The sequence below is a fragment of the Streptopelia decaocto genome (assembly GCF_964273445.1).
Source record: "Streptopelia decaocto genome assembly, chromosome: 11".
NCBI classification, from domain to species: Eukaryota; Metazoa; Chordata; class Aves; order Columbiformes; family Columbidae; genus Streptopelia; species Streptopelia decaocto.
The window spans coordinates 3,490,391-3,515,601 of record NC_138666.1 but is presented as its reverse complement, the minus strand read 5'-3'; the positions used below and the strand labels follow the sequence as shown (position 1 = coordinate 3,515,601).

Here is a 25,211-nt window from a genome sequence, read left to right as displayed (position 1 = left end):
CACATCTATCATCATGAAGCAGACAGCAACATATTAATACTTTATAGTACTAACTTCAGGAGAAAACCACCCTCAACAAAGTTGCTTCCTACTACTGGCATTAAATTGCCCCTGCGTGTGCCTCATTACTCTAAGTTGCACATTCTTAGCTTCATTAAGCTAAATGAAACAAATATATTTTAGGGTATATTTTCAAACTGCACACTACAGAAGAAGGAAACAAAATCTGAAAAATATCTAAAATCCCCACAAAGCAGACTTACAGGATGACACTAAATAACCGTTCTGATCAAAATATAACCTCTATCAGAAAATTTAAAGAAAGACGCTTAAAGACCACTTTAAAAATAATTTCTCCAAATTCTGAAGCAGCAAGGAGATGTGTGAGGGGGAGAATGAAAACGGGGAATAATGGTTTTTAAAATATTGCTCATTAACACATTATACAGGCTGCAACCTAACTACACCTGCAAAAATGTAATTTCCCTACCCCAAACCCAGTGAAATCAAAATATAAGATTTTTAGCAAGGTTTTGCACATGCTCAGAACCCAACTATTACAGGGCTGGACTTTGAAGATTATATAGTGATCAAGGAATCTTCATTTATGTATCTGCATCAAAAACCACTGAAATGATGTGCAACTAAAGAAGATTCTCAAGTTAAAATTCGCACCTTGATGGTTAGATTAAGGCAGCACAACCTTGTGGATTAAAGCTTCTGTTGCATTAGTCACACAGTTTCGATGTAAAGTGCCTCAATACTGCAGGACTAGAAAGCCCTTAGAAAACCAACTGGGAAAAGCTTTCCTCAGTAGGCAGCACAGCATAAATAAGTTTGGAAACCTCTACTGCAAATATACGTTAGATGTTTTAGTCTATACCCTGTCTCAGGATCTAAGAATCAATATTGTCCCTGCCTTAAGGAGCAAATAAGAAGATAATCTTGTTCCTTACATGTCATACAGAATTCTACTCATGGCTTCTCAAGTTATGCTTCCAGCTTCAAAGAAAGTACTTGTACTTCTGGTGGACCTTGTGCCATCACAGCTTGGAAAGCTCAAAGGAGGAGACTGAAGCAAAGATGGGCTGGTACAAAATGATGAACAATGATGCAACAGTTAAGGAAATGTAGAGTCCACAAGAGAAAGAAGAAATTACAAACAGCAAAAACCATCTGTAACTCCCTATTTACCATAGCAATAAAAATACCTAAAAAGGCCAAAGTTTGATGATCACCAACAGTTGTGTTAGAAAGAAAGAGGATTTAAACTAGAGTCGCTCCTGATCAGCATTGTTAGTTTCCATCCAAAAAGATCCCAAACTACTAGTTGCCTTGTGAAATACATATAGATTTCCTAGTAGGTATCTTAAGGATCCCAAGATGTGCAGCCCCCTGAAAGCCAGGGCTATGACACATACTAGATTGCAGATGCAATCCTAAAGCTAACTGTGGCATAATTTCCAATTCTTGACATCAAAAAAGCAAACAAGGAACATGGGGCAAGTTTTAGAGAGTGGGATGAGCCCACTTGTGTTTCAGTTCAGTCCCCATTCAAAATATCTCTGCTCACGTCCACTAGCATCAGGTTATCAGCACTCTAGCTCTGTAGTTCACATTGATTTCACAGCCATAGAGGAATGCTGCTCAGAACAGATATCATCTGCAAAACTTTTTACCTCAAAGTAAAATTCATTCAAGAAGAGAACTGCACATGACATTTCTGTCACATTCCTTTTGTAAAACATATCATTCCCATATTTGCAGGAATATAGCATTTTTCCCCCTTGTAGTGTACCAACGCTTTTGTCCATAGAATTAAGATTCTTTCCTTAAAAGCTGCAAAAAATGTATTTGCCCTTATGCCTCCAGAAATGCTTGACTGACCAATGCTCAGCTGGTCATATGCCTTAGATATTCCACATTCAAATCATTCATATTCTGAAGGATGCTGATTACTTCTGAACATTGAATGGCTACCTGCGCTGAAGGCATCTCTAAGAAATGAGTTGCTAAGCGTCTTTCCAACAAAATCAGTCAGCAGGGGAAGAACTCAGAGTGAAAAATTAAAACAAACTTCCCAGTATCCACTTCCAAGGAATTATCTTTGCCACAAAATATTAAAACAAAACAAAAACCAACCTCAGTGATGACTTAAGTCACCAAATTCTAAAACTGTGGTTTATGTTCTCTTGTGCTACTACAAGAAAACAAAAAATGAAAAAGTGACTTGATAGTACTTCTTCTTACTTCATTTTCAATATTAGTTTGTTTTAATTATATTACATGACAGAACATTAAATAAAAATATGCTCATCATAGTATTACAAGTTTCATAGACTGTTTTTTAAAAAATTCAATTTACTGTCACTTTTGGTTTATGTTTTTTCTATAACTGAAAGCGATTTGGAATGCATTAAAAAGTATAAGAAACTCTAACAAAATTCATCTACTTTTCAGTATAAAAATTGTTATCCTATGCTTCTGATACAGTAATTTCTTTTTAAAATTATATGGAAATTCAAGCGTGACCTATTTTTTAAAAAATGCAGTGCAAGCAATATCAACAAAGATAATTTGCAGGTTCCTTCCCCATCTCCCCCCCCCAAAAAGGCACATAAACAAGTACCATGCACTTCAAGGACTCTGGACATCAATAAAATGGATTTACTCCAGTGAAACTGCTCAACAGTTGAGAATGTGGAGGGCGAAGGATATAGCTTCTTGCTTTCCTGAGTATAGCTACAGCGCAACTTTCCTTTGGACAGAACTCAAGACAGCTGCTACGTTAGAAAATAGAAAGTAAAACTAAGGTAAAGCAGAGTGATTCTGAGCTTCTAGTAACATACCGGTCAAAACGTACTCTTGGTTAATACTAAACATCTGATTATTATGCAATTAATAATTCTTATTCCTGAACTTAGTAATCATTTTTACATTATAGTAGGTATGGAGTGATATCAACACCAGGAGATTACACCAATGAAGTCTTGAAAATTGTCTTGTACGACAGCAGAGATTCGCAGATTTTAAAGCGCCATATAAAATAGCCAGACTCAACTACAGCAGTTATGAGTCCCAAACAACTACTTTTACAACACATCTTACAGAGAAATTATGCTAGTTATTAACAAGAAGTTGTCCTATAGAGAGGTATACTATATTACACCAGGTTTTATCCACCTTACTGCAGAGACAGTCTCTTTTCTGCTGTCAAGATGCTTTTGCTGTATGTAAATATTTAATGTTATTACCATCATTCACTCAGTGCTTGTATTGTCTGTTCAAGCATCTATTACTGTCTGCTAGATACACTTGAGGATAACATTTATTCATGTCTACTGCTCAGTCACATGCAGGCTCTACTTCTCAGAGATTCTTCAAAGTTCAATAATTTATTAAACACTGCGCACTAAGGTCTGTATCACTTCCAAAAATGCCTAACTGTAGAGCATGCAAAACTAGGATTTCACTTGCGCACCTGTATGCACTGAATAAGCTATAGCAGTTTATACAATAGCAAGCCTGCACTTTTACTCAGGGTTCCGTAAGCAATTTAAATTACATACATAAATTTTATGTTACCAGAACTCCCAGGTAAGAAACACAGATTTTAATGAGTATACTGAGTTCATTTTAGTTAACATAGCTCTCCGGGAAAAAAAAAAAAAAAAAATCATCAAAATAAAGGGCAGTTGGTTTTACCCCTGGTTGTAGTTGCATGCATCGCAACATTTTTGTGTTTAACCTAAATTTATAGTACTATATATAATAGATATATCACATATGTAATACAAGATTTTAACATCAATATTATCAATTGACACACATTTCAATAAAATACCTTAGAAATAAGATTTCCAAAATGCTGAAGTCCTGTTATGACAAATAAGACAAATTGCCAGAGTCCCCAAAAGGCCTGCCTAGGGTTAAACAAGTATCTTCAGATCAGTCTCTCAGTTTGTATATAACAGAGCAATCTGGATATGCAATATATTAAATGAAGCATAATATTTCAAAATCTATAGCCTTAATTTCACCTGCGTACAAAACGTCAAATGAGGACAATCCGGGAGTGACTGTTTTTCAAGGTGCTTAAGGCTGGTCTGTTTGTTCAATCTTTTAAGACTTAGGCAGAGGAACATAAGCAGGGAGAGCTTATAAAAGTCTCTTTCAAAAGAAAAAAAGAGAAGCCTTTAACAAGAAATTATTTGAAATATAATACTGTCATAACTTTTAAGGAGAACGTTGTTGCTGGAATAAAAGAAAATTAATTAGCTACTGGAGAAACAGGATGTTCTCTCTAATGGTCTGAAACAAGTTTTTGTTTCAAATCTGAGTTTTAGTTTAGACAAAAGGGATTTTTTTTTTTGTTTTCAGGAAACAGTAAGCATCATAAACAGACCATCCGAGAAAGTGCAAGCAGCACAATTATTTCTTCTGTCCCTGTGGACCATCATCACCTTTTATGAGCATCTGACAAGATCCAGCTATTCATCAATGAGGCTAGAAGGAAATGAAAATGTTGAATTCAAAAGATCTGCCTTTCGCTTAACATCCTCAATGTAAATTAGGGTTAAATGTGAATAAAATTAATATTTAATCAGTTGAAAAACTTCCATTCATTTCTTCTCTTTAAACACTAAAACTTAATTATAAAATAATGTAAAACAAGTGTAAATTTAAAAGAATCATTTTGAAGATTTGCATTAATAGTTCAAGACCTATTGACACCGAAGAAAAGAAGGGGAATCCCAACATTATGTTGCTTTAAAGTATTGTGTGATTCAATTCCTGGCCAACAGCCAGCACAGCCCGGAGACCCAGGGGAGCACTGCGGTGGGGAAGAAGGGAGAATGCGGCAGGAACGGCTCGGCAAGGCTGACAGGGTGCAAACACAGCCAGGGACAACTGCAGGAGCGTGGGGAGAACCCCACTGTTCAAACTGCTGCAACAGGTCTCAATACATCACTTCGAGTATCACCACAAAATAAGCAGCTCATGTCATATAGGGGCACAATCTGATATTTAATTATGATGCAGCATGATACACAGAAAATAGTGCAGTAATAGGAAGAAAAAAAGGGAAATGACATGAGCACAAAACCTCTCCAAAGGCTTGCAGATCTTATGTAATCCAAACTGCTGCTCTCTCAAATGTTCCTTATGACATTCCACACAAAGTGAACCCTATATGCCCGATGGTTTTGCACACAGTAGTCACCGTTATGCAGTCCACATTTACCATCAGTTACTATGCTGTCAGATGGGAAAGCTAACAATTATTCTCAGTTCTAACACAGAACTTATTATATGGCAAAAAAAATTATAAAATGCTCAGATTTTAATAATTTCCAAAGGCAATTTGGCTGTAAATAACTGAAAGGACTCACTCCACCATTCTTCTCTATGCAAACTTTGAACTAAACTCAGGTTGGAAATTGTTTCCACAAACAGTAATCAAATTCAAAATCTCTGAAGTGTTTCCCATTCCCTTCTGCAATATAACTGAAGCAATTTGTCACTTGCAAAGAACATACACAAATGAAAGACAAGAGGGAGCTTTCATGAGAAGCAGCAGCCACACAGGGTATGCGTTTGAATGCTCAAACCCCAAATCTAAGAATTTCTTTCAAATCAGCTTTTGACTACTCCGAGGTGAAATCTTTACCTTCCTCTCTTACACGCTAAAACTGCCTCCTGCATCTGCTATACTTGTTTTGATTAGAATTCTCTTGAAATTATAGCCTACTTCAAAACATTTTGGCTTCTATGAGGAGGCGGCATGTTGTGTGGTGATGTAAGTAACAAAGTGAATACTAATACTAACATCGAATACTAATACTAACATCAGTCAACAAATAAATCCAGCAGCGTTGTCCATCACTGAAGCATACCACTCTGAACAGTTCAGTTTTACTGAAGTGAACACACTACTAACAGACTCCACCGCTCAATCTCACTGACTGTACTGGAACATAATGCAAGTTTTCCTTCCAAAGGGAAAACTCAGGACCAGTTGAGTATTATGTGCAACCATTCCACATATGGAGAAGCTCACTTGCACTGTACAGCATATTTCTCCCTGGAGCAAGCAAAGGTGGTCATTTCATTTCTGCCCTGCTCTAGTCAAAGATACATATGTATGTACGTAAACAACATGAAAATAAGAAAGAGGAAACTTATTATCTGCAAAATATTTTTTTCAGTACAAAGAACCCAACTCTCCACTGCAACTACAAAGGTTTATTGGACTTGACAATCACAATGCTGGTATTTTGATAAGCCCTTTTTCTAGTTATTTATCTTCTGCTAATTGAACTTCAGTAATGCCCAGTTAAAGAAAGCCATCTTATTTCCTCACAAAGAATACTTCTTCTTGCCCCCTTCTGCAATCATTTTGTTTACATAGGCCTTGTTGACTGTACCCTACCACACAACATTTTAAAACCTGAATCTCAATCAAGGCTACCCTCATTAAAAATATGACCTTTCACCTCTTATGAAGTACTGCTAACATAAATTATATTTTGTTGTAGCCCAAAGGTGATAGAGATGAGAGGAGGATAAACAAGGTATAATACAAAAGCCAGTTGGGTCAGCCTTTCATTACAGCCCTTTCAAAAGCTATTAATCTCACTTGTAGTCAGTAGGCCGAAAATAATTACTTCTTCCAACCTATGTTGTACTCAAAAGTAGCAATAAGGACAGGTCATGCAAGACGCAAATAACTCTTGGTCCTCATAAAACCACTTCAAATGGTATGAGGTGAACATCATGGCATGTTACTTCAAATCTCTCTGACAGGAGGAATCTCAACAATATCAATTGTACATTATTCTATATTATAGCAGCTGCATTTGGCCACAATTTACCACAAGGAACGGATAAGAATTAATCATGGTAAATTCAAAACAACCATAAAACAGTTCTTTAGATTTTAAAATGTGAATAGAAAACGCTGTTCATCAAGTTCAGCTTAATTTAGCTTTCAAATCAGGATCCACATTTAAAATGATATAATAAAAGAACCTTTCTTATCTTCAATCTACTTAGTGTGTTTTGGTTGCCTTTTGACTTACAAGAATTAACACTGACCTTTATCACATTTAAAGGAAAAAAAAAAAAAGATTCCCACGTTGGTAGGGAACATGAGGATTCTGAGAATCACAAAACAGTAGACAGCAGCTCAGGAAAAAACTTAAACCTGATAACTCAATGATTGTCATAAGTACTGTTTGGAGAAAAGATAGTTACTTCCAAATTACACATTAAAAAAAGCTTGCTGACAATGACCAGGCTACTAACAAACTGGTGATCAACTAGAGACATAAAAATTAATATTTCCCCAAATAAAATATTTGCTTAAAAAAAAATATCCTACTGAGCATAAGTCACATGCAGATGGTTCTAGAATGAAGTAAATTTAAATACTGCCTGGGAGTTCTGCCAACTACAGCACTCTACACCAGATCTACCCTTAATGATCAAGAAATTCAAGATCATGAAAGTAGGTAGGTTCAGTGCCTAGATATACCACTATCACGCAGCTCAGGAATCTGCCCAAGGATAAAGGTAGACATACAAAAAAAAAAAAAAAAAGGCAGATAACTGCAAAACAAGTATAACCAACATTCAAGAAAACAAAAGTAATTCAGAAAGAGATGAATGTACCTACAGGCATTTTAGACATCTAGCCCCACTCAAGCAGTGTGAAAGGACCCAGAGAAAGCTCCAGTGCTTTGGAAATTTCTCCTTTCTCCTTCCAAATAAAAGTAGACATTCTTATATTTCAAAGACGCAGGCACACACCCAGGTACAAGCCAGTCCTTATGAAATACAATGACAGATTTTAGTAGTAGGCAACAATGATTTTGTCTACCTGCATCTTTCTTTTGGTACTTCATGGCCAATTACAGTAAAAGTTGCTCAACAGGATGCATACATAAGAAAATTCCTGTCACAGAGCAGATGCAAATTTAATTACTTTAAGTTAAACCTTCCATCTTGTCTAGAGGTCCTTCAAAAATGCAACTGTAAACAAGCACTACATTGCAATCAGGTGTCAAGGGCTTATTTGATCTCTTACAAAATATGTCACAAATCACTGGCAGAAAGTGGGTCGAGAGGGAGAACAAAGGAATAAACTGTCAATGGACTAGGTAGCTCATGTGAGCGTGCCTATTAGTGCACTGGATCTTTCTGCTCCTGTCTAATGCTGTCCATATAAAACCTTCTTACTTTGACAGTGTTCTGTTATCCTGCATTTGATGTAATTTTTCTGTAGTAAGCAAAAAAAAAAAATCTGTGAAAAGAACTAATAGAGTAACCAAACATTGAAGATACCAAAATTATTCTCCTAAAATATCAGGTTTGTGCTATTCTTCATTTGTTATGTGTTACATAACTTCTAAAAAGCTCTACATGCTTGAGAAAACAACTACATAAAAGCTGGAAGTAAATTAACTTTAGCTTGCAATCAAATTATAGATGGGTCCCAACAAATAATAGGTATCATGTTCTCTTAAGAAAGAAAACTACAATATTGTACAACTGGCTGGAAGCAAAGCACATGTATGTGGTGCGCACATTTTACCTTTCACTGAAACATTGGGTACTTTTTAGGACTAGAGACAAAACACCAGACAGCTCTCTGCAGTCTTCTGGTGGTCCTAAAATTCTAGTAGAACACTGCTCACTATGAATCCCTGCACTACAATGTAGCTCAGAATGGACAGAGTTTAAATGACAAATATCGGTGACGTTAAGAAATTTGTGAATACAGAACTATGAAGACATGCTTTTTACAGAAAAAAGACTGGGTAGTTATTTTATTTGGTAGAAGAATCCACAATATGTACATAAGTGTACAGTTTCCTGTACACACTCAGTTAAGTCATCAACCCCGTAGTTAAAAATATCATTAAGAAAATTCATTAAAAATTCAAGACTGAATATGTCAAACATCTCTGAGTTCTTCTGAGATCTGTCGAGTTAAACAATGGATGAACTGTGCAAGTTCAGCAACAAAGACTAACTGGTCTGCATAGCACAGCTTGTTTGTTATCAAATAAACTTTGGGGGGACAGGAGGAACTACCCCAAAATACACTGTGCTGTGGCAGCCATGGCAGCTGCAGGTACAGAAATACCTCCAGGGGTAGCTGTTACAAGACCACCCAGAATCACCAAAGTCAGATTAGCTCTAGGGCACAAAAGCCCTTCTTCAGCCTTGTCTAACTTTTATAACAGTACAGGCTGGTCTAATACGTATTACCTCTACCTCTCAAACTTGTCTTAACACAGCAAAGACAACATCAGAACTGCTATTCTGACATCACGTACTTAAATACCACTGTCAGAAACTTGAACTTCCTTTTCTCTGATTCAAACAGCATAACTTCTATATAACATTAGCTGGAGATTTTCTGTTTAAGTGCTTATCCTGAAAAAATAAGTGAAAAAAAAAATCAATTGTGGTTATTAATTATGGTTTCTCTGTGTACCAAATTAATATTACAATGCATTTTTATGAAAACAAAGCATATCCTCACAACGACTTTTTCAAAATCAGCATCTTAAAGAGTCAACTTTGACGAAGCCCTGCTTCATCAGCGGAAACAGGCTATGGAGTTCCTCCTTCATCCAATCAGAATTACCCAAAACTAGAAAAAAGATAATTTTCCTCTTAGGCTTACAAAACCAAGTCTCCCTATATTGATCTAAGCCAAAAGGGCAGATAAAGAACAAGAGTTAGGAAGCGGACTGCCTAGAAGTCATTTCCACTTAGCCAAAATGTGATTATTGCCCACCTTCTGATGCAAGAGATTTATCAGAAGCAAAAATAACTTATGCTTCAATAACACACAAATATTTTTTTTCTTTTGGAAAACAAAAGGTGAATCAAAGGTTGGAGGCAAACAAACAAATCCTGTATGTAAACCGAAGGAGCCTCAAAGTTGCTTATTTACCATCTTCCTCCAGTAATAATGGCAACTAGACAATCCAAACAGAAAAAGGGATTTTGCAGTCTGATATATTTCCCTACGGAAGTCTCCAGTTGTTGCTTTAGAGGGCAGCCCAGTCCTTCTCTCATCTTGAAGTGCATAATCCTAATACCATGAATCAGCAGTGAGGCAAAAAAGTAAACAGAGTTAAAACAACTGTGAAAAAACCCAGCACTGCTGTGCATGCTCCTCAAACCTGTGTATGTACCAAGTGAAAAGTGAGACACAAGAAACTGTCAAAATGAGATATGCATCTCATGTACATGTTCTTGCTACTGGGCAAGGAAACCAAATTGCACAACTTAAACAGCTGATACTCTGACTTTTTTCTTTTGGAAAGGAAATTTTCCTCTTAGTTTAAAAACAAACAAACAAACACCAACAGAGTAACAGAGTAGTTACAATCACTTCACTTAGAACTGACTTTCTTTAAATCCATCGGATGACTTTAACACTGCATTTACCAGCAAGAATGTACTAGATCTATCTATCTCATTCCAATAAAATTTAAATGGTGCAACACATTCTTCATCTATCCACATTATAAACTGCTGTGTACATTAAGTGGATAATATTATTAACACTAATGTTTCTGTAGGCTATTCATAAAATAAATGGTGGACAAAGTAATTTCATCTATTACACATGGAGCTCGATAACAGCTGTAAATGAGAAAATTGCAATAGACATACTGAGTAATAATCAGAACTAAAATGACAACTGTAACAATATATCCATTGTGTAAATGTTCTGATTACAAAAACAGAGACTAACCTGTAATTTTTCATCACTGATAAACATTGGTAACCAGACAGAAATCAGATTATACTTTACCCAGCTACTGCCTAAAACACAGCTGCAAAACATACTGGGTTTATTAATTTCATGAGATAGATACAACTAATATTTTGTTTACTATGATACAGAAATATGTGCAGCATATCAAATCACTCTATCTGCCTAAAAACTACAGTTAGCAAAATGTACTATACCTTTGTACGTATGTAGCTACAAATGTGACATAGACAGTTTTGCCAGCATAGTGTCATAAAGCTCTACTGGCTTGTCAGGAGAAGTTCTCTAAGGCTTCTCGTTAACTTTCAGAGGCACCATGTGATCCCAGTTTAGAGCCTGCAAAAGCAGCTGCTCATGTCAGAAGAGAGACTGAGGTTAATTTTCTAGTTTGAGAGCTTCAGTGGTCTTAGTTAAAAGTCTTTTCATTATCTCCCATATTTTAACATTTTTGCTACTGTACATGTAATAATGCCTCGACATTATCTGTAGATGTACAAAAAAACCCCACAATTGACACAATTGAGTAATACTATCAGGTTAGCCAAGGAAAGTCTGGCGCATTTCAAAGAATGATCACAATAAAAGCCCTAATATTTGGGATATGAGGCACTAAGTCATCTGATTCAAAACTGGTGCAGTCAAAATACCAGGCATGATTTTCTGTAAACAGTGCTAATTTATTAACAGGAAAAGATTCAACCTGGCAAACACAAAGGATAATTATATCAAGGCTCCTCAGGAAAATACCATCTTATCTTGCATTTTCTGCATCTTTACCAAGAGGCACACAAACTAGCCAGCTAGAGATGAAAGAGGTTGAGGTGTGGTCCGGCTTCGTGGTACTGACCAGATGGGGAAGATGCTGCACTTGGCACAGAGCCCAAGGAGAACGGGATCGGCAGGGAGCTGGGGAGAGGCAAACGTATCTGACAGCAAGACAGGAGCTCTCTCCCAGACACCATCCGTGGGGATCCTTCATTCCCCTTTGCTTACATTGTCACAGCATATGCACAGGATGACTGAATCTATTATGCATGGGAATTAATCATGCCACTGGCACTGTCAAGAAGTCACTGAGCTTTTATTATGCATGCAAAGTTCTGCTATTTTGCACACGCAGATGAAATTTGGAATTCTCAAACAAAGAATTCCAAAACTAATTTAGAAAGGAGAGAAGATTAGGCCCAAGGTCACAACAGTAGAGAAGATTCCACATGCAAATGACATTTTCTAAAAATAAGTGAAGAGGTCCTAAGCATTCTTTCCTCTGAGAGAGTAGTTCAGACTTCTTCAGCCAGGTACCTCTCCGAAGGACTCAGTGGCCAAGTCCCAGCAGGTCCTCATGCATGAGCAGGCTGCACGTGCTCCTCAACTATTTGTTTGGGTTTTTATTTTTTTTTTTAAATCATAGCTATGTTAACATCACTCTTTTTTTTCCTCAGTGCCAATAAATTACTCTTGCTTATTGCGTTCCATAAAATAAGAATTAGCAGATGCTTAAGTGAGACAATTACTTGTTTTTAAAAAAATTTGATGCACCTACATTGCCAAACAGCCTCACCTGAATTCATCTAAATATAAAAAATAGCATAACCACAACCTTCACTTTCTAAAATTCAGCTTCGACAGCACTTAAGGTGCAGGAAGCGAGGAGAAGAGTAGCAAAAGCATTCTCCTCCTGCCCAGGCTGCTGGGTTTGGACAAGAATCAGTGGTGCTGCCCTGCCTGGCACAGCTGTCCCGGCAGTGGGAGGGTTGGAGTGTTCGCCCTTGACATGGCTGTACACTAAGAGCTCCTTTGCAGAAAATGACAGTAAATCTTTTAAACAACAAAACACACATGTAAATTCATTTTTATATAGTTTACATAACAGTTGCTGATTACACTCCAGTCAAATAAACTCTAGGATCCTGCACTGAAATCCACTGGGTGTCCGGCTTTTTAATTCATGTTTTATTGATTCACCATCATTCAATTTTGTGTCGCTTTTCTGCTTATTTAATCTTCCCCAAAAAATAAATACCATATTGCCTTAACATTTTAGCATCTTCCAGCAAGTCCCTATTTGCTGAGTTCTTAATTCGCTCCTTCATTTTCAGTGCCTGCCTCCATTACTGACTTTATTCTCTCATTTATTTTTCTGAAGAACTGGATTAGCTCCAGTTCTTCACTTAAATTCCTTGGAATGAAAATATTTAAAAGAAAAAATAAAACCACCATAGATTATCAAACAAAGACAAAAGATTATAAATAAGTGGGCTTGGTAATGCTAATTTCTAAACACTCTTTAAATTATAAGCCCATATAAAATAAGGGTCACTCAAGTATAAGCCAACATAATATTAAATTCTGTATTCACTTAGAAATCAAAAGAGGAAAGTTCTGTAAAGTAATAAGCTTTTACTTTATATCTAGCTATTACTTTTCTAGGATATCAATAGAAACATTCTACAACACTTGATAAATCCAAATTCTTGGGACTTAACTGTTCTTTCACTTTTTAATCCATATATCAGTTTATAACCATATCAAAAGATATCAGGATTGCTATCTCCACAGATATAGCAATATTTTAAATACTTTAAAATAAACTTGATTTAATTCATCAGCTCGTCACACTTGAAATTCTTTCAAGAGGAAGTCAACTTTCTAGCACTCGATACCATGGCATAGCACCAACTTCAAGGGAACTGCAGACTTTCGAGGCAAAATTATCCCAGCAAAAGTACCATTAACCAGATGATTCTTTCTGACTTGGTGAATAGTCCTTTATAGGATGGTCTGTCAGCTATCTACTCCTTCCCGTGCTTTGGAAAAAAAAAAAGAAATCTAAGTAACTACTGAAAATGAAAGCTAAATTGTTTAGGTTTCAAAAGAAGAATATGATGCCAGAATTTTCAAGATCTAGCAAGACACACTTTGAACTGATTTAAATGAGTTTATGTTGACTTTCTAGTTTTGACTTATTCCACTGCAATTCAACCCAACACCAACAGATTTCTAGCTTCTTTATGAATACTTATAGCTTTAGGATACAAATAGTTTAATGAGTTAGTTTGTAAGCAACTGACACTAGATCAAAGTTTATGCTTTTTACACTTTCTTTATATGGCTTTCTTGCCTTTTAAAGAAACTTTCTCACTTTCTCTTATGGATATCATAGCTTCACTCATTTAAATTAAAAAAAAAACCACACATATTTGGCCATAGACTTTAGTGTAGCAACAGTGAGAAAATAAGTACCAGCTTGGCAACCAAAAGTCACTTTCCTGTCCCCTGCGGTCTCATTCCTCTAACAACAAAATTTTGGGGTTTTTTTGAACGCCAGTCAGCAAGCACCAAATTAGCCCATTGAAAGGGCCAGATTTTAAATTCATAATTTGTTTCTCAGCTTGCAAATGTTACACTACATAAACGTAGCTTTACACATTTTCACTATTTCAAAAAACTACTGATTCATCCTCAGGCTTTTTTAACTGATAAGGAACAAATGATAAAAGTGACTGATTCAGGCATGGGGCCCATAAAGCTCCCAGTAAAGCACCAGTAAAACAAACTCCACTTATAAGAAGACGCTGTAAACAAAACTAACTTATGGGCCTGTTTCATCATATCTCAGAAAAAAATCTATGAGCTTGCAAACCAAAGACAAAATTATTATGCAAGGAACTCACACAAGAAGCATCTTCTGCATTTCCCTGGCATCTTGCAAAGTGTGAATGAATGCTGAAACACACCCTACTCTTAAATATTGGTAAAGAACATAAAAATCTTTACTTCATCCTTAAGTCCAGTCTGATTAGCACGAAGAGAACCTTCACTTAATTTACAGAATGCCATAGAAATACTACCTAAACCTAAAGTACATTTAACAGCTTGAGATGTCCCAGATCTACAGTTCAAATCAGCTCTCCAAGGTATTTATCTATTTCACCACTCACAGTTATAGAAAATGACTAACCATACTGACTTATTAATTAACACTTACAAAACTACAAAGGCTTTAAAACGCTACAGAGAAAAAGTCTTCAATGGGACACCAATTATTTCCAGAATATAAGAAATTTTGTTAGCTGTATTATGGAAGTGCATGATTAAACTCTCCAAGTTTCACAGTACACAGGTACATCAGGATTTCAAGACATGACTCAAGAGATGACAGCTTTTGTGTACCAAAAGGCCACAGACAAGTAGAAAGCAGGGTTAAATGCAGAACTTGAACTTTGAGTGTCTAAAGTCGTCAGAAGGAATCTCTTGATACGTATCATGTGTCCTGTGATACCAACTGCTCACACAATAAAGAATCTCTGCATTTCTTCACAACCTTGTTTAGCAGCATAAACCAGTTCCTTCTTTCTACCCCTGAGTATATTTTATCAGTAGCTAGAAATGTCAAATACTTCTATAGTAAACAGAAATATCCTGGCTTTTTTTATTTTTCTACACGCCAATACTAAAGAAAGTGACAATATAATCTGCCCCAGGCAACTCTATCACCATCCACAGTAGACAGGTCATTTTCCTTTTTATCAAAGAGGAGAGTAGGTCATCACATTTTAGTACATGTTGACACCACTGCTAGTAAAAAAAGATAAGAATTCAGTGCCCTTAAGGTGCCTTAACCTCTATTTTACCTAATACAGATATTTCACAGCTATTGCATTAAAGGCAGAAGAGAGACAGATTTGTACCCTGAAAGAATGCACTACAAAGGTCTCAACCCTTGTGACAAGCTGATATTTGTACTGCAGAGAGTACAGGTGACAACAAAGCACTTCTGTTAAGGTACCTACCTCTCTCTTATTTTGGGTAATAGTATTTATTTTTCTCCTGTAATACCACAGAGGATCGTGGATGCTTAAACTCTAAGTTTTTGAATAATTTCTGGAAGTTGAAATTAAAAGCACATGTACAACTCCTGCCATTCTGAAAACAACTTCAGAAGTTTCTTGGCTTGATTAAAACATGTTGTTTTCAGTCAGGATACTCTTAATTCAGAACACAAAACAAAATAATGACAACTGCTACACTCTATTTTAACTTCCCAGCATTTGATTCTAACGTCTAAAGAAAGTTGGAAAATGCTTTTATGGCAACATTCCTTATATCTTTTAAGACAATGGGAAAAGACAACACCTCATAACTCTTAATACATAATCATCTGAACATGAGCACTTTTTATTGCATTTTATGTTAATGAATTGGCTTCTCTATATCTTTTTAAATTAGCTATAATTTTGAAGATCTGCAGGGCAAGAAGATGATCAACACAAACTGCTTAATTATTACACAGAGTGGACAGCATTAACAAAAGGACTTTTTCTATTTGGAAAAATATAAGGATATGAACATACTTGCAATAAACTCAATAACACTCAGTTTCTTCTGTAAATAAGTTACTTCAAAATAAGAAAAAAAAGCAGCCACTGGTTAGAGGAAGAACAGATATTCTATACTTCCAAGTGAAATAAAAGATTTGTGCTTGAAGATTCTAAACTTTTTTTTCCCAGGAACACAACTACAAACAGTATTATTAACTCCCACTAGAAATTAAATTTTGGTTTGTAGAGTAAGAGAAAGAGCAACATCTTTCTGAAATGGAAAATAACATTCCTTCATTTTAAAAGTAGTCTGGTCAATTTTTCTATTTGTTTCGGTAACATTTTTTTAAACCCTGGAGACCAAGAAAGTAGTTAAGTTCAGAGACCACATCAACAAACGCAATGGCTCATTATTTATTTGGATGTTTAAATGCACTTAAATGATTGCATATTTGCACATATACACTTCAAAAACTCATTCCTCCTTCATCAAAACGTACTGTGCAGGTATACATTAGTCAAGAAGAGGGAAACATAAACCAAAACTTCATAACAGTAGCTTCGTGACCAGGATCAAGTGTTTAGAATAATATTATTTTGAAATCTAATAACAGTCCACTTTGCCAAAGAATTTTGCACATTTATGGCATGCATATATACATATATGTGTGTAAACACACATGTGAAAGCATCCATTTTATACTCCATTTCAGACTAGGCACATATTAATGCATTAGCAAAGACTCAAATCAAAGAGTTAGACTGTTATTAAATAGCAACAGCATTTATGATTAAGAGCAAGAAGATCAAAGACTAAGAGATCTCCGTGACACAACTGAATATTTTAGATCAGTGCATCTGAACTGAGGTCTCTTGCAAATGACATTGTAAGCAGAAAAAAATAAAACCAGGTTCAGAAAATACAGAGGACAAAAATATTATTCAAATAATGCTTTTTGTTTCTAAGCAATCTAACCACTAACCACTTTCTATCACTTTATTGTTTTTACTAAATTAGCATGACAATGTTTTGAAACATGAAGGAAAAAAATAATGTTATAGCCAGTTAGCAAGAGAACACTATTTTTATGATTTGGATAGAAGTCGTTACAAACAAGCTCTACTGAATTTCCTTTTTTTTAAGCTGATATTTATATTTTGTGAGGTCATTTTCATATACCATTTCAATGGCAAATGAACTGTGATATCTTGATAGAAGAAAACAGAGATGTTTGAAATTCAATAAAATAAACTGCAGCTACAGATGGCTTTTGCCCAAGTGAATAGCGAATATTACACTAAAGCGGAATATGACTTTTCCAAGCATGAAGCAATTCAAAGCATTTGTTAATATATGATAGTTTGCATAAGTGATTTACCTACATACCAAGCCTATGTTCCTAATTAATCCAGGGGTACAATTCCCATTTGTTAATTTAAGTATGAGGCTCAGCCCCAATGTTTACAGCATTCATTATCAGAAGATACAAATATGAGTGCCTGTTAAGTATTTTCAATGTCAAGTATTAATTACTTAGCAATTTTCAGCCTTACTGACTCTTAATATTGAATTTTGATGCTCTTTTATGCACTGCATTCTGTGCTTGAGAGAAAAATGACAATTTTACATTGCCTTAGGTTTCTTATTTTTTTATAATAAATTTTATCTCCTCTTCAACTCTTCCAAGAGGAAAAAAAAAAAAGTACCCAAAATAAATAACATTTCAGGCATTTTAAGTTCACACAACTGCTTTACAAATGACACAGCCTGACCTCCTTCTATAATATTACACTGCAGCAAGATCCAAAATAACATTCCAGTTTGACAGCTAACCTCAGGCACTACTCGTCTAGTATCTCGCTGCTAATACTGCTGGCTGAAAAGCTGATAGGATACGCAAGACAAGCTGAGAGTTTAACTGGCAGAGCTGTTGAAATCTAAATCGTGCTATTTGAAACTTAGACCACAGGAGACAACAGTTCACTTTTTACCATGGCAGCACATTCAACCTCTTGGCCCTGTGAAAATCATATGAATACATTTAGCGCACACAAAAAATATCTCCCTATATTATGATCAAAGATGTATTCAACACACATTTTTTATGCACATTTGATCGTTTCGTTGACAGTCTTGGAAGTTAAGTAGTATGGGCTGCTGCACATAGGTTTCAAACCTTGATGGAGCCCAATGGCAGGCTACTTTTGACAGTCAAATAATGACAAGCACGTTGCAAGCCGATGCCCGTCATTCACGAACATCTTGGCCTGCTCCAACCGTTGCACAGCGACTAAGTGGACGGTCAAAGGTTAAGTTCGAAGAAGACAGAAATGAAGGGCAACTGTCATGCACCACTGAATACTGTGAGGCAGCAAGGAGTGGTTGTCTTCTGAAGAACATGCAAAACGGTCTCATTCTGTCCAGGCAGACACATATTTGAAAGTCCTAAATGAGACCATTGCCAATTCATGAAGAGCCAAACTGACAGCATGCCATTCAAACTGTCTCTCTCAAATTTGACTTCTTTTTTTTTGTATTTCAAATCACAAATGCATGCAAAGTATAACGTTAAACAGAACTCCCAGGAGTTGTTTTAAGCAAACCAGATTTGGCAGGGTAGGAAGGGTGAGGGGAAAAACATCTCAACTTCTTCCTTTCTCTTTCTTTTAATATTTCAGAGAAGTTCAACTGTTTCACAATAAATTCTTTGATTTTCTTGTAATGGAATGCATTTGTTTCCAAAATGTTTCCATTTTTATAAACACCAAGGTTTCTTCTAGTATTGAAAAGCAGAGCCTAACACCTTACACTCAGGGGTAATACAATCACCTGGAATTTTAATTCTGCATTTGTATATTAATATTGTGACAGGAGCATACATTACAGAACATGACTAAATAATTTGCATCAGTCTCTAAATATACTAAGCATTTCTGTTATAAATGGTACAATAACAGTATTTTCTATTTGTTTAAAAGCACTGTTTTGTGTGGAGTTATGGCTTGAACAGCATGATTAACAATGAAATTGCTTTACTTTGCATAAAACATATACATCTTACTTTTAACCCATTGCCAGTAAAGATGTATATTTTTTACTTACACATTTAAATTATGTGATCATATTCACGTTTGCCTGTATTAACATATAAAAGACTTCAGGAAAAATAGAAATACTTTTTTTTTATTAGATAAACAGTGATGCCGCTCGTCTTTCATATGAATGAGTGCTTGACACTAAATTTAATCAGGCTGACAAAGGATCATATGGGTTAGGTCTTTATGCCCTTTTCATGAACAGTTCATCTCTCCTTCACTTACAGGGCCAAATATTGCCCTTTAACAAAACAGATCAACATGCAAAGTGCTTGTTTCTTTTTGCTGGGTCACTGGTATCATCCCATTTGTGACATTACTGCTTTGTACCAATTTCTGTTATGATAGCAACACATTGAAGACCCTATTCACAAACTGTGCTTTGCAAACTAAAGGGAAAATGAATTGTTACTATTTATGAGGAATATGTTTGGATTGTGAAGCATAAAACCACTCATCTGTCATGTACACAGAGATACACACAGAGCACAAACTCTCTAAGACAGGAACTATATTGGTACATTCTACTGCACAAGTCACACTCTCAGCACTTTTCAGATCATAGATAATGACCAACCTACTGCCCTGACGACAACAAATAGCTTTCGGGAATCCGGAAGCATAAATTCTTTTTGTAAAACTAACAAACAAACAAAAAGCACACCACAAAAACACACACAGCACCACACACACATATTGGGAGATGGCACGAAGGCAGGAGATCACAAAACTATTTTTCAGACACCAGCAACAGAAACTCAAGAAATGAAAGGCAGCGCATACCAGGTTTCCAAACTTGACAATGCAGAGGCTTAATAGCTTCTGTTTTAAGGAATGGGAGAAGTCTGGGCAAACTAGCATTTGTCCCTGTACTTTTCCTCTTGAAAAGTTCAACTACCACCATCTTCATGAAGTTCAAAAAGAAACAAAACCAGTAATACGTTACACTTTTTATACTTTGCGTGCCAAAGGCAAAAACCGGAGCCCTGAACATCCAGAAAAGGTAACCGCCAACTAAACTAGTCGTCACAGTAAAAAATCCAAACCAAAGCTAAACAATTTCTCTTCCCTATTACCAATGATGAAAGGAGCCACACTACTGATTCAATCCATCTTACTCTAAAGGACTGACAAGGGAACAGCTGGAAAGTGGGGAATGGAACTGTCTTTGGTTCTTATCACCTATCAGATCAGTTCTATTATATCCAGCAAATACTAAATCTCAAATAACAAGTTTAGTAAAAGTTAGCTTTTGGTTCCTACCTGGATAGAAGACAGAAGTGGAATTTTTGAATTTGAATTTTGAATTTTAGCTGCAGTACATTAATAAATAAATAAATAAATAAATAAATTCTTTCATATTTCAGAAAAACTCCAGGCTTACAAAAACAGTTTCAAACTGATCAGATCTTTGGTGTAATTTCCACCGGTTTTATATTGCATACTAAAATATGCCATATAGCTGCTCTCGAAATGCATAATGGAAATACTCTAAATCTATCTTATTGGAACAACTTTCCACAAATTTTCCATGTAAATGTCTTGCAAAAGTGTTAGGCTTGACAAATTCTAATTTTCTTTAAAAAAGTTTATTACAATATTTCTAGCTAAACTCCAAATAAGCTTTCCAATGCAGAAGGATGGTCATTTCACTGTTGTTTATATGCACTGCTTATGATGAAGGCTCCAAATAACTTCCTCCTACATAGTTTATTTGGATTAAATGTTTTGTTCTGTTTTCTTCAGGTGATTAGGTACACACATATGCACAATACCACTCTGTTCAATATTTTATCACCTGCAGTTGTTTCCCCATCACATGATTTAGATACCAGACCATGAAGTATTGCCTTTGAGCAGAAGAGCATCATTACCTGCTGCAATGACATCATTTACATTAGAAGTAAATGTAAAATAAAATCAGAAGAGAATACAGCCAAATACAAGTTGTTTCCAGATGTGCAAACTGTTGTCTAATTTGCATAAACCTATCCTTTTGTACACTGCCTTGAGTCAGTCCTTTCTGAATACAGATGTACGTTTGAAGAGGCCTACTGCTTTGAAATAAGTCAGATTTTCAAAAGTTCCTTGCCCACCCTGAGAGCACATTCAGTATCAACAGGACTGGGCTTCTAAAGTCCTTTAAATTATCGTGAAAAATCTACCTATTTCCATTCAGAGGTTGGTGGGTTTTTTTAATCTATTAAATGTGTATTTGAACATGAATTTTCGTAGTTAAACTGTCAGAAAGTATAGGCAAGGTGTACCAGGAGCAACGTTTTCCAGTCCAAAGTTGCATTCACTTACTGTTCACTTTTTGCAGGTGAAAATCTTATCAGATCTTTACCTTCATTTCTTCCCCTTAAAGCATATAAAGTGTAACATTCGTGATCTTTCACTGGCAAGATCCAGTGCGTGACATGTTTGCACTCAAAACAAAGGATGCAGCATGTATCAGAAGTGAGAGGTTTTGCTTTAAGTAAAATCTTTTGTCATTATAGACCAGAGCCTCTCCGGTCAATTACAGGCAGAAGTTTGAGTAATTTTAGTATTGTATAGAAATACACAAATCAGAATTGAATATTTGGAGATACTTGAATTAAATACAACTTTAAACCTTAGAACAGAATCAGCAACCTATTTTAATCAGGTACCTCTTCAAGTATTCACTGCATGAAGTACCAGTTGCCTCGGGGTTATGAAATAATACTAAAAACTTTATAATCATTCATTGATTTAGTTTTGAGCATAGTATATCATTTGAATCCAATGGGAACATAAAGAGCTATTTGTGAGGTCAACCACAGTACAGACAGAGGCTGACATGATATCGATGGCAAGGTGGAAAGAAATTGCCAAATACAGCAGATCAATACCTCGTTTCACTGTTACAGCCTTCTGGAGACATAAAATATATATCTTTACAGCTACTAAAATAATAATAATGAAAGTGGGAGATAGATGCTTCCCTCAAGGTAAACTATTTGATTAGCTGAGGGCAAAGGTGACAATAGCAGTTACACTAAAGTAACTTTACAGTCTTAAATAAAAATGGTGGGATGAGCATCAGATAAAAGGGCAAAATGAAACTGAACAAGTTCTACAAGATAAAGATGTAATTCTTTTAGAAAGTGGTGTAGCATGTGTACAAAGGCAAAAAAACCCCTGTTAGGATAAATAATGTAGAACAGAGTATCCTCTCATAATAAGACTCCAGTAACTAAAAAAAATGTGTTTTGAAATTACAGCACTATCATCTTCTATCCAAGAAGGCTTCAAAGATATGCTCAATCTGTCCCACACCTTAAATGTCACTAAATATTCATAATCATGTTTTGCACTTCACTAGTGAACCTAACAGGATACAGTAATACACTATAGGCCTTTTTAGTCTCAACTGAAGAGGATCATCTGATATTTTGGATGCTCTAGGTCATTAAAGATTAATTAAATAATTTAAGAAATTGATGAATTATTAAAAGCATGAGAGCCCTACCCTTCTTCAGCTGAAGGTTGCGTAAGTTTCATCACCAATTGCAGTGGAACAGAAACGAGCTTTAGGCATTCACTATTTGGTCTGTCTAGTTTTCATTAACCTGGATCAGATGAAACTGAATCCTATTTGGTGTAAAAAAGTATAATAATTATTCACTAAATGTTTTCCAAATCTATAAATAATAGTAGGCCCAGTACTTCACCTCCAGCAGGGACATTTCACCATATCTTCATGCCAATTTTCATCTGAAACTTCAAAGACTGTAAGCCAAGTTCCTAATCAGAAGACAACAGGGACTGGGTGACCTACATCTGAGACTACCTAGCTTTCTGAAATCAAACCACCTGCTAACGACTCACACAAGATTCCTCTCCAGAATGATGTTCATTCAAAACCAAAAATTCAATCTACATGAAGTTTTATTTTCTGCAGAAAACAGGAAGGATTTCCACAATGTACTTTCCCTTGTTTTGGGGTGGGTGTAAATTTAATTTTCCTGAATGCCACAAGTTATAGAAATATTTTTAAAAAGAATGCAAACAACTAGCATCATGTTTTTAGACACTGCACATCTAATGCTGGATTTGTAAACAATTGTTTTATTTGTCTCAGTGTTGTTGCTTAAGAACATACTGATGTTTAATAACAGTCTAGTTGCAAATCTACTAAGACAACAAAAAACTGTCAAGTTCATCTTACATTTGGTAGCGTAACTTCTAGGATGCTTCTTGCCCTCGAGAAGCTGGCAAGATACCAAAGGCTGCCGTGTGGTAGGAACCCATATTAATAAGTCTAATGAAAGGTCAGGGTTAATGGAACCATTTCGTGCAGCCATGTCCTACGAGGTGTCGCGTACCTGTAACAGCTATTGTACTTCTGACATGCAACTGAGCCAAAACTTCAGTTGGCTAGAGGCTATACAAGTAGCAGACATGAGCTACAATCTTAACATACAAGACTACGAAAAAATAGATGAGGTAGAGAGTAAAAAAAATATAAAAAAAAAAGCCTTCCCAAGAGTGCTTATTTGTGCCTATTTGGATATGGAATAGCACAGCTCCCATACCACTGTCTCATGAGTGGATCACTAGGATTAAAGTAAACTGAAGACCTTTAGACCCCTGGCATTTGACTTCTCTTACATTACTCTCATAGAGAATAGCTTTACAGGCCATAGCAACAAAACATGAATTAGTGTTTTCAGTATCCTCACATCCTTAGCTCCAAAATCTTAGAGAATTCTAATATGTGAAGCATAGATCTGTTCTTATTTACAGCAAAAAAACAAGAGACTGAATGTAAAACAACATGTTTAATAAATCTGCAGAGCCTAAAGTACCAATATAATTCAGAGCAGCAGGATAGACACGCACTTCTTAATTAAGTGGGTGATGCTCTAGTTAAAACAAAAAGACGACCCTGGGCCATCACTTAGATTAAGCACACGTTCTTGCAAAGGAAGCCACTACTATTATCAATATAAAGGCTTTAAATCACAAAAAATAAACCATCTAATAGTCTGTATTCAATAGTAAGTAGAAAGCCAGGACACAGACTGATTTGGATTAACACATTTTCAGTTATAACAAGTAATTTTACAGAGGATTAGTATCTTGATGGTCTGATCAATACTAGGCACTGCTGCTATTACAGATGAAGAGAAAATTACCCCTCCAGTAATAAAGTGTGTATGTCTTGGTTCTCCTTCATTTGCCGAGTCCATTACTGTAATGGTTCCAGCATTAGCAGCTGAGGCAATTTAAGCAGCAGGAATGTGATGAATTTAAAAGCAAGGAACATTTGCGACTCATTCTTTCTTGTATTTTATTCTGCATATGCAAGGCTTCTACCTGGCTGTTTCCAAAATACAAATCATGTGTTATGTGACTATCAACACTATTTCTTAATTATTGTCTCATTAATAATGGGAAGGGCCAATAATGTGACTACCACAAAAATTGCTACTGGCATATTGGCTGCTGATTCTGCTAAAACCTGCAGATCATTTACTTAAGCAGAAATATGACATGACAAGAAGCTTATTTAACTGCATCTAAGCTGTTTCACTAACTTTATTTTTCCTAAATACAACTTCTAAAAAAAATCTATTTAATCCGTCAATTAGAAAACATTTCATGCCTTCATATCTTAAGAGGGAGAACAATAACAACAAGCAATCTACATAATATTTGAACAAACCATGATAAGACAATGTTAAAGTTTATATACTTCTTTGTGTGGTGTGGATGACATTTTTCAGCATTAATGCTAAAATCATTCCACTGCTCCTCAGTGCTCTGAGAGGACTTGCCTATTTTTTCCCTGAGTATTAATGTCGAAGCAACCTATTTTATCTCATAAATATATATTATTTTCCAGCCAGCAAAAATTAGCATGTGGCAGGAAATAAGATTTTTCATTGAAATATCAGCCAAACCACTGTATATTCCCTTTTCCTCCTTGTAAATAAAATACATGCAAAGCTTTGTGTTATTTA

General features: G+C 35.7%; 1 protein-coding gene across 7 annotated transcripts in view; it reads right to left on the bottom strand.

Moving 5' to 3' along the window:
• Nucleotides 1-25,211, bottom strand: part of FTO (FTO alpha-ketoglutarate dependent dioxygenase) — a 233,266-nt gene that overhangs the window by 203,968 nt on the left and 4,087 nt on the right. The window contains exon 1 of one of the 7 annotated variants that reach the window (XM_082062367.1): nucleotides 9,345-9,444. The exons of the other annotated variants lie outside the window; for them this stretch is intronic. The gene's annotated coding sequence lies outside the window, so the exon portion shown is untranslated. Of the gene's footprint in view, nucleotides 1-9,344; nucleotides 9,445-25,211 lie in introns of those variants that run through there. 7 annotated transcript variants of the gene reach the window in all.